This window comes from Cydia pomonella, chromosome 18, assembly GCF_033807575.1.
Source record: "Cydia pomonella isolate Wapato2018A chromosome 18, ilCydPomo1, whole genome shotgun sequence".
In the NCBI taxonomy this organism is placed as follows: Eukaryota; Metazoa; Arthropoda; class Insecta; order Lepidoptera; family Tortricidae; genus Cydia; species Cydia pomonella.
In genome coordinates this window covers 1,054,571-1,064,146 of record NC_084720.1, presented here as the reverse complement: position 1 = coordinate 1,064,146, position 9,576 = coordinate 1,054,571, and positions in this window count along the sequence as shown.

Below are 9,576 nucleotides of genomic sequence, written 5' to 3'. Positions count from 1 at the left end.
TTGAAGAAAATAAATTCTAGAGTTCTGGTTTTGATCCAATATTATGAAAAATTATGTAATTAATTAGATTATACATATAATATCTAAAGGTTTCGATTGGCGGAAGTAGTGCCAAATGATGTATAATGTAATTTTTGGTTACTCGCCTACTGTTCTTGTTTGCGCAATAATACACAATGTTTTTTGTTCTAATGTTAAAATATAGGCCCTGTTCTCTATAAATGACACAACTTTAGCAGTTTTTACCTATTGCGTCATTACTTTTTTTCAACTTAAAAACTTTGTTGGTCTGTCACTCTGATCTCCACCCATTAAAAGCTGCCAGATGCCCGGATCTAGCAATAAGGATGGTTATGCAATCTAACTGGACTGATTACAAACCTCTCATTATTGTGTCACATCTGACGTGGCCAGCTCTTAGACCATTACTTACATCAGATCTGAACCCATGACTTTGTGCTTTAACTTTTTCGACGCCATGTCAAACGCAAAACCTACCACTCAGATGCCACGACATCTAAATGTCAAAAATGAAGTTAAACTTTATGCGTGTGCATGTAGGACTATTTTGCTCTGTGGTGGGTGACCGATATATCGTTCTTGGCGTTGGACCTGTGGTGCCGATATATACGTCTTTGGCGTGGAAAAGGTTAATAGTCAAGGGACTATCAATTACGCCATTAAGCATCTGACATCTGACATAATTTGACGAAATTAAGCTACTCATTCTACGCCCGCCAATTTTGACATTGCGTCGAAACAACGATTTTGTAGGCATTTAGTTTTGTAAAAAAAATTGTCTAATTCGAAAAAGACGGAAACATAGGTATTTTGTCACGATGACAAGTCCACACTCTTTTCGGTGAATGTCACAACAAACAATTTCGTTCTAAATTTAAAGTATTGATAACATAGTATTAATGCCTGTCTGAAACCTTATTTTCATGGGTCCAATCTTTAAGTTGTATTACACAAACTTAAGGTACATTTTCTATAAATGTTCCGATCTTTATGATCACCTTGACTGCTTAGATACCATTGACGATCTGTTTGTTACGATATCTTTATCTTATTGTATGTCACGAATTAATTGAAAAGTCGCTGCTCCCAAATTTATGGCGAATTATATGGTCCGATATTATAGACCTTATCTATCGTAACTAATATATTGAAATTTAATGCTGCTCCGAAATATTTGAGTACCTTGGCCGCTACCATATATCTGATGGCGACTGTACAACAGTATGTGTATCCTATCCTAAATCAACACAAAATAGCTCGCTATGATTATAGAAGGTCTGCTCGACAAGCCTGTTTTTTAGTTTTGTTCTGAACACTGACGTACTAGGAGCAGCAACTATTTCGCTTGGGAGGTGATTATAAATATAAACCTTGCGACCCATAACGTGAGCTATATATATAAGTACTTAAATACATAGAAAACATCCATGACTCAGGAACAAATATCTGTGCTCATCACACAAATAAATGCCCTTACCGGAATTCAAACCCAGGACCATCATCTTCATAGGCAGGGTACCCACTAGCCCAGACCGGTCATCTTATATATATAATTATACTCGTGTTGCACAATTAGATGCAAGAAGAGATGCACCTTTATTATTTTAATAAGAGCTAGTTGTTAATAGCTAAAAAAATATTACACAATTTTGGAAGCCCCTAATCCATAACACACATAACACACATAGAGCTAGGAGCCATAAGAGCTAGGAGCTTGTATAGGTTAATATACTTATACATCAAATTGTACAATAATATTTTGCATATTATTTTCAATGTCCAGCGGGGAAAATGGGTGCTACGTTTGTATAGAGAAGCAGTATGCAGTCGTCCACTTCCCTTTAATCTTGTTCACGTAATGAACCCGACTTGGAGCCGTTTGTGCAATGTCTGTCAAATTAGATGCAGCGAGTAGTGGACAGGTGAGAAATGGAGGTATCGGTGGATTGCCCGTTAAGGTCGGGTGCGGACTGGCGACTTTTTACAGATTTATTTTGTACATGATCTGACTTGATCTGATCTGAGGTGATCAGGCCAATTTGAACATTCACTGATATCAGAATGATTTTTGAATCATGTTATTACTTGTCCGTACATGTATTGTCGCTAGGGAGACGCACAATAACTAAATAAAATGATTCAAATATAATTCTGACGTCATCAGTGTACGTTTGAGTTGGCCTGTTGATCTGATCCTGATCTAAGGTGATCGCACGATAGTAACGGCTCAAAAGCCAAAGGAGATACAAAAACATGTAAATTATCTTTTAGAGTAGGTGTCTGCATAATCCTAAACCATCAACTGTTTTAAGAAGGCAGGAAGAAAGAAAGGAATTCTACTGCTAACATGAAAAAACTTTAGTCCGATACAAAATGGGTCTTAATGGCTCCTATACCATACATGATGGGACTTAAACATTCCCATTCTGTAGCCAGCTTCTATTTAGAATTACTTCTTCCATTTGGAAGCCAGCTACCAAATCTGGCTACGAAACTAAAGGATTCCTGATTTGTACCTAGTTGCAAACTGGGATAATTTTTCCATTTACAAGCCAGCTACTAAATCTGGCTGAGAGATGGCACTAAACCCAGAAAATTTAATATAATTTGCCCGAAGATACCAATATGAAAAAAAAAACACGCTTAGAACAATGATGAACACGGACGATGTAGAATAATATAATAATAACGAAACAATAAAGTTGATAAATAGACATATTTATCTTTTATTGATAGTAACCAAAATACTTACAAATCGTAAGTCGTTACTGATATAAAATTAAACATGCGTGTGTTGTAACTTTTGCCAATCGCTGTCGCAAATCGCAAAGGAATAGGCAAACTATTTCGAAATATAAAAGTAATCTCATCTAATAAACAGTGACTTTTAAATCCAAGGAATAAGACTGAAAATCACGCATTATTTTTAAAAGCCTCAGTATCGCTGTCTTAATTTAAACGTAGCTCATTATTCAAGAGAAGATATTTTATGTATTACTGAACATTGGTTAACAAATAATGAATTAATGCCTCAATTTAATAATCATCAGGTGGGAAGTTCGTTCACCAGAATTAGTTCCATACATGGTGGGTCGTTAATTATATTAAATAGTCAGTTAAAATTTAAGGAACGTAAGGATATTGTATCCATGTCTGTTGAACGGACTATAGAACTAAGTGCAGTAGAATTGGAGCAATTTATTGTTGTCTGTGTGTATAGGCCGCCATTAAGTAATTTTGAAATATTTGAAAGTGTAATGGATTCTGTGCTACTTAAAATATCATCTTCTAGTAAGAAATTATTTATATGCGGCGACTTTAATGTAAATATTTTGGAAAATTCAACAATGTCTTGTAGATTGTTGAATCTATTCAAATCTGGTAATCTCAACCACATGTTTATGGAGCCTACTAGAGTGACTGCTACTAGTGCAACCTGTATAGATAATATTTTCACTGATATTGTTCCTATTACTAAAAAAGTTATCAGTAATTTAGAATCAGACCACTTAGGTCAATTAATGGTATTTGAGACATTAAGGAAAAATACTTTGAGAAAACAAATAACTTTTGTACCAGTAACCTCGGACCGCGTAGAAAGAATGAAGCAAAGTCTAGTTCAGGCGCTACCCTTTTTGTCTTCCGATATGGGTCCAAATAGTATGTATAATTTATTCTTTCACACTTTTATGGATCATTATAATGCGATATTTACTTCAAAATCGGTCGTAGTTAGTGGTGCATCAGTTTTTAGTGAGTGGGCTACTGCGGACTTACATCAACGAAGACGTGCACTGTATGCCTTGTATGAGGAACGGCGGTTTAACACGAGTGATGAATTTAAAGAACATGTCAAGCAATATTCGAAAAAGTTTAAAATAGATTGTCATATAGCTAAGCGAAATTATCTAAGTCAAAGAATAAAAAATAGTCCCAACATTATTAAAGCAACCTGGAAAGTAATCAATGTGGAGACTGGTCGCTCGAAACACAGAGTGAATGATTTTAAACTAAATATTGATAACAAAATTATAGATTCCAATTTAGAAGTAGCTACAGAATTTGAAAATTTTTTCACTGACGTACCAGTTTTCACAACTAAGGATTTAAATTCATCACCCTCATCCGCTGTTACTCTATTAAAAGATAACGCTCCAGAGTGTTGTGGAGATTTTCATTTTGAACGTGTTTGTACCTCCGATGTAGTAAAGGCGTTTAATTCGGTTAATGTCAAAAAAACGAATGACCTCTGGGGAGTCTCTGTCCATGCTGTCAAATCCTTAGTAGAAATTATAGCGCCTGACTTAGTAATTATATTTAACAACAGTGTTGATTGCGGCGAGTTTCCTGATTTAATGAAACTTAGTAAAATAACTCCTTTATTTAAATCGGGTAGCAACTCTGACCCCACTAACTTTAGACCGATATCTGTGCTACCAACGTTCAGTAAGATTTTTGAAAAATTAATTCTTTCTCAATTAGTACGACATTTTAACGTCAATAATTTAATGCATAATAAGCAGTTTGGTTTTACACGGGGTCGCTCGACAACCGATGCTGGTGTTGAGCTAATTAAGCATATCTTCGATGCCTGGGAGGAGTCACGAGATGCTATAGGTATCTTCTGTGATTTGTCTAAGGCCTTCGACTGCGTTTGTCATGAAACATTAATCAGGAAACTACACTATTATGGAGTTAGAGGAGCGGCACTGGATTTACTTAAGTCCTACTTAAATGGTAGAATACAAAGGGTCGATGTGAATGGACAGCGATCACCGGGGTCATTGGTCTCTATGGGTGTACCACAGGGGTCAATATTGGGACCTTTCCTGTTCCTTATCTACATAAATGACTTGCCATTCCTTGTAAAGACCCACCATGATATAGTATTGTTTGCAGACGACACTTCACTTATTTTCAAAGTCAAACGACAGCAACAAGCTTACAATGATGTAAACGATGCTATTTCTAAAGTAGTAAATTGGTTCAATGTTAATAATTTATTGTTAAATGAGAATAAGACTAAATGTATTAAGTTTGTCACTAGTAATGTAAGGCATGTACAAACAAGTGTCATTGTGAAGGATGAGGAATTGGAACTAGTTGATAGTACAGTTTTTCTTGGTATAACTTTAGATTCTAAACTCCAGTGGGGTCCCCATATTGCTACTCTTTCGAATAGACTGAGTTCTGCAGCTTTTGCAGTAAGCAAAATCCGTCAGTTAACTGATGTCAAAACAGCTCGATTAGTATATTTTAGTTACTTCCATAGCATTATGTCATATGGTATTTTACTGTGGGGTGGTGCTTCAGAGATAAATACCATTTTTGTTCTGCAGAAGAGGGCTATTCGAGCAATATATAAAATGAACCATAGAGACTCACTGAGATATAAATTTAAGGAAATTGACATCATGACAGTGCACTGTCAATACATTTATGAGAATATTCTGTATGTGCATAAAAATATTGCCGATTTTAAGAAAAATTGTGACATTCATAATATTAATACTAGAAATAAACATAAGCTCGCAGTGCCCTTCACTCGGCTCCATAAAATTAAAAAATCATTCATGGGTAATTGTGTGAGATTTTATAATAAACTTCCAAACCATATTACTGAGTTACCAATTAATAAATTTAAGAATCATGTAAAGCGTAAACTTATTTCTAAAGCTTATTATACCACACAAGACTACATGAATGATAAAACAACGTGGGATTAATTGTGATTCGAAATGATTAATTATTTATTATATTTGAATAATGATGATGAAATGGATATTCCAATGCATGTATTTCCTTTGTTGTTTTTATTATATTTGTTTGACATTTAGAATTTATTCTAGAAACAATCTAGACAAGTATTTTTTATACATTTTTTTTGTATGACTGTATTTTGTGAAAGTTTTAGTATTAAATTTGATCTATGAATTATATTCATTAGTATTATATATGGAATAATATTTACAACATCAATAAATTGCTCTGATAATTAGATTAAGATAATTATATGTAATACTGTCTTACTATTCATAAGTGCTTGTTGCTAGGCCTACATGAATAAAGTATATTTGAATTGAATTGAATCACTGAGCTTAAAAGGAATTCAAGTGGCGTAAAGTGATTTTGATAGATCATTGCGTTTAAAGTTCCTGCAATTTTGCAATTTGCCTCGCGCTGCCTCAAGGAAGTACTCTAGGTCCGATTTTGTTCCTTACTTTAATTTGATATAAACATTATACAAGTTATGAACTTTTCTAAAAGTGAGATTGTTTACTAAACTAGTTTATTTTATTTGTTTTCACTTCCTTACATAAAACTCCCACAGCCGCGTGTGTCAATACGTCGGCGACTTCAAACGCATTTCTGCTAATGACTGCTAATTACACGATGCCATTCCAATCGCGAACAGGTAAACATCGACTTATAACCAGACGCAAAGAGAATTTGAAATACGAGCTAAAGATTTATCTTAGCTAGGCCCTCTGTAGTGGTTAAGGATCATGTTACATTGGAGTTCAGAATACGTCTCGCCGCCAACTAGAACAACGCACGGTTTGCGCGGACGCACGTTATGAGGAATCGATTATGAAGACATGTCGTTGCGTATGCGCTCGTTAACTGAAACCTCGAATAATTGGGCTTCCCAAATGGTTCACATTGCCACGAACCTCGATTCTGATTACGTTTTTTAAACTGTTTTGACACGACTTTTACCGCGACAAGTACCCTTATCAAGAGCTTGGCACTGATATATTCGATATAGTTTGCGTAACTTGCTTTTTATGCATTTCACTCGTACTGGCTGATGATGCTCCCACATTGGCTGTTATAAGATGTTATACAACATCGTGTGACAGGTACATCATAATTGTAAATTGGTGCGAGTTGGTTAGGCTAAATTAGGGAATTTTGCCCAAAATTAATGCACATTGTGGATTTGAACCGACAATTGTATGACACGCTCATAGAAGCTTTTTAACAAAAAATTAAAACCTTAATAATTTCGATTTATTTAACTTTTCCATTAATTCACTAAAAAGTGCTTTTCGGTAATTAATTAGGTATGTATTTTTTTCATTACTTATGTCACTTTCCGGTAAATAGGTCACTACTCATAAATTTCTACACTTAAGCTTTATTATCTATACCATATACTTATGTATACCTATGGGTCGGATTCACGAAAACTGGCAAGATTTCTTATAAAATAAATTTGACTGAATTGTGGATAAATCGTGCGCTGGCTCTCATCAGTCTAACTAAATATACATTCAAAGTTAACCACCTAGTACCTATATTATGTTTTTTGTTGTTTTATAGTCTGTAGTTTATATACAATAAAGAAAATCCAGGTCTTAATTTAAGAAATAAATTTGTGAAATTATTTCTCAACGTCTGTTTGTTTCCTAAATAAATAAATAAATCTAGACAACCTATAGTAATGACATTCAATTAGATATCGAGCCAAACCATATCTTATTAAGCTTTATTAGAAATGTATGCAGCTGCAACGTATTCAATTATACAACGGGACATTATAACTAACGGCTTTAATTTAGAATGGAACCAAAGACCATTCCAAGTTAATGACTGGTGAATAGCGGACGCGAAATTTGCATAAGAAAGCTTTTTGGAGATACGGGAGCCTCTGCCAGGCTAGACTACAGAGCCTTGAACACCGTAGAAAAATAGCCTGTCTATAAATATTCTACAGCAGGAGTCACCAGTTAGTTTCTTCAGGGGTCCGTTTCTACTTGAGTTTATTATGTAAGCAAATGTAATATTACAGCACAAAATGGGTCGGCGGTCCGGGTCAGGACCGAGGTGCGTCATCTGGTGACCCCTGTTCTACAGGATACATTTCGGGGAATGTGCGATGGGATAACATGAACTAATCCCCAATCTCCGTTCTGCCAATGTGGGACTAGGCGCTTAACTCGTACGTTGTCAAAGTCTTATGGGAAGAAAGATTCGTAGAATGTGTTCTCCCTTAGATTCAACGACTGTTCTCTTTCCGCACAGACTACTCTACTACTGATTCGCACTAAACGCTTTGTTTCCAGCTTTGTTATGCGAACAGCTATGATGTGGAACTCACTTCTTCCAAATCCATTCCCAGCCTACTATAACATACTTACTTACTTATTTACTGCTGTGGCGCAGCGACCCGAAGTGGATCTTGGCCTCCGACACCAAAGACCGCCATGCTTCTCTGTCCAAAGCCGTTTCTGTCCAATCGACGGCGCCGAGTTCGCTAAGGTCTTTTTGCACTTCATCTCTCCAGCGGTACCTAGGGCGTCCAAACGGTCTTCGGCCATTTGGAACTCCAGAGTACGCCCTCCAGACTGTACGATCCTCACCCATCCGGACTACGTGCCCTAGCCATCGGAGTCTGGCGGCTTTCGTTTCTCCAATGATGTTCGGCTCGGACAACAGATCTTCTATCTCCTGGTTCCTGCGGAGTCTCCAGGTTCCATCCTCTCCATGTGTGGGTCCTAGGATTTTTCGGTAGATCTTCCTCTCCGCTACCAGTAGCGCGCGCTCTTCCTTTTGTGTTAGTGTCCAAGCTTCGCATCCGTACATAAGGACCAGGAACACTAAGCTCCGAATATACAAAACGGTCATAAGGCCAATCCTACTATGTATAACATGAATCTTTTTAAATCGAGAGTGAATAGGTATCTTTTACGAAAGCATGCTCCATCCTAGACTGCATAGGCACTTAAGTACCAACAGATTTTGGTCAAATGCTTACTTTTTTCTAATAAAAAAAACAATGTTGCTAAACAAGCCAGACAGGTTACCGGGGCACATATTGCTCGTAAAACTGATGGTCATTAGGACAGGAAGGTTCTGAAATGGTACCCCAATCTCGATTGGGGTATGTCGAAGCTTTTTACAGATGACGCCAGTATAGGTTTCCCTGTCAAATCTACCAATTATGTCAAATTCTTGTTTTTTTTTTTAACAACACGCACTGAAGAAAACTTATGCCTAAGCCATTTATATATTTTTTGCAATGGAGCTGCCATTGGAGGACGCAGCATACAACGCTCCCGACAAGGTATTTCGACGGTTTGGTCAAGATTGCAGGTAACCGTAAGACAAAGTCTGCTTACGGCCGGCCGTTTTGGAGATTTTTGAACTCATATCCAGTTAGAGGTTTTTCGGTTGATATGATGTCGTTATTATTCACAAGTCTCTGTTTATAACACAACCCTTGTGCAGGTTCCGCATTTCAAATAGACTGACAAACGCACCGCCGCATACAAAGACCAGCGCCAGACCTTAAGTCAAGGGAATAAAGTCGGTTTTTCAGTGGCAAGTGTCGTAAAAAAGACCTGTCGTAGACGTCAATAAGTTATTATAGAGACTGTAAATCGACCACCGCGGGAGTCGGGGCTTTTTGCGCTACGTTAGGGCTGGCAAAAATATGGGATTTGAATGTTAGTCGGGATGTGCTAAGTCCCGATGTCCTTTTTAGGGTTCCGTAGCCAAATGGCCAAAAACGGAACCCTTATAGATTCGTCATGTCCGTCTGTCTGTCCG